Source organism: Octodon degus, unplaced genomic scaffold (assembly GCF_000260255.1).
Source record: "Octodon degus isolate 3935 unplaced genomic scaffold, OctDeg1.0 scaffold00124, whole genome shotgun sequence".
Lineage (NCBI taxonomy): Eukaryota > Metazoa > Chordata > Mammalia > Rodentia > Octodontidae > Octodon > Octodon degus.
Genome location: NW_004524700.1, coordinates 599,375 through 601,665, shown reverse-complemented (window position 1 = coordinate 601,665; position 2,291 = coordinate 599,375).

The window sequence follows — 2,291 nt, the reverse complement described above, 5'->3', positions numbered from 1 at the left end:
AGCAATTAAACACAGGAGAAAAAGGAGTAAATGACAACAGGTAAACAACATGTCAATCATAAGTCAATACATCTCAATTCTAAGCATCAATGTAAATGGAGTCAATTCACCAATTAAGAGAAATAGACTGGCACAAGGGGTGAGGAAACAAAATGCAACAATATGCTGTATACAAGAAACACATTTAACTCATAAAGACATTCATAGGCTGAAAGTCAAAGGATGGAAAACAATACTACATGTCCAGGGAACTCAGAAAAAAGCAGGGGTAGCAATTCTATTCTCAGACAGTCTCAACTTCAAAACAAGAATGATCAAGTGAAATAAAGAAGGCCACTATATACTGGTTAGGAGAAAATTTCAAGAGGAAAAGGTAATGCTTATAAATATGTATAAACCTAACACGGGAGCACCCAAGTATATAAAGAAATCTTAATGGACACAAAAAATCTAATATCCAATAACACAATCTTAACAGGAGATCTTAACACCCCCTTATCTCAAAAAGATAGATCAACCAGACAAAAACTTAGCAAAGAAATAACAGAACTGAATGAGAGCTTGAAACAAATGGACTTGGTGGACATATACAGAATGTTTCAAACAAAAAAAGCTGAATACATATTTTTCTCAGCTGCACATGGGTCATTTTCAAAAACAGACCACATACTGGTCCATAGGTCATGATTAACTCTTTGCAAGAAAACAGAAATTATCCCATGCACATTATCTGACCACAGTGCAATTAAATTGGAAATAAATGACAAAAGAAACCGGAAAAAAACCCTAAATATGTGGAAATTAAATGACACTCGACTCAGCAAACAATGGGTCACAGATGAAATTCAACAATATCTACCATTCAATAAAAATTCAAGCACAACTTATTGGAATTTATGGGATACAATGAAAGCAGTTTTCAGAGGGAAATTCAGACCTGTGAACTCAAACATTAGGAAAATGGAATGGGTGCAAATAAAAAGCCTAATGCTGCACCTTCAACAACTAGAAAAGGAAGAGCAAACCAAACCCAAAGCTCATACACGGAAGAAATCATAAAGATCAGAGCAGAAATTAATTCAACTGAGATGAAGAAAACCGTTCAAAGAATTAAGGAAACAAAAGGCTGCTTCTTTGAAAGATTAAATAAAATCGATAAGCCTGTAGCTAACCTCATCAAAAATGGGAAAAAATTCAAATACAAGCAATAAAGAATAAAAAGCGTGTAATTACCACAGATCCAGTGGAAATTCCAAAGATTATCAATAGCTACTTTGAGAATCTTTACTCTCACAGAATAGAAGACACAGAAGAAATGGACAGATTCCTAGAAATGTACAAATTACCACAACTGAATCGACAAGATATAAGCACTCTCAATAGCCCAATAACAGTCAATGAAATACGAGACATAATAAAAAACCTACCAACAAAGAAAAGTCCAGGTCTGTATGGATACACAGCTGAATTCTACAAGAAATGTACAGAAGATGTAGTTCCTATACTCCTCAAACTCTTCCATGAAATGGAAAAGGAAGCAATCCTCCCAAAATTATTCCTGGAGGCAAGTATTATACTGACACCAAAACAAGGGAAAGATGCAAGTAACAAAGAGAACTATAAGCTGATCTCCCTCATGAACATAGATGCCAAAATCCTCAATAAAATACTAGCAAATAGAACACAGCAAATCATCAAGAAGATCATACACCATGACCAGGTAGGATTCATCCCAGGGATGCAAGGATGGTTCAATATTCAAAAATCTATCAATGTAATACACTATATCAATACAGTGAAAACTAAAAACCACATGATCATCTCCATTGATGTAGAAAAGGCTTTTGACAAAGTCCAACACTCATTCATGTTCAAAGTCCTACAGAAAATTGGAACAGATGGCCTCTACTTCAATCTGGTAAAAGCCATTTATGAAAACACAACAGGTAACAAAATTCTAAATGGGGAAAAGCTGAAATCTTTTAATCTTAAATCTGGTACAAGACAAGGATGTCCTCTATTATGACTCCTATTCAATATAGTTCTGGAATCATCAGCGAGAGCCATTAGACTAGCGGGATAAATAAAAGGAATAAGAATAGATAACGAAGAAGTTAAATTATCATTATTTGCAGATGACATGATACTTTACTTGGAAGACCAAAAAAACTCCACCAAGAAGCTACTAGAATTAATACAGAAATTCAGTAGCATAGCAGGATACAAACTCAATACCCAAAAGTCAATAGCATTCCTCTGCACAATAACAAACACACTGAGAGGGAAATTAT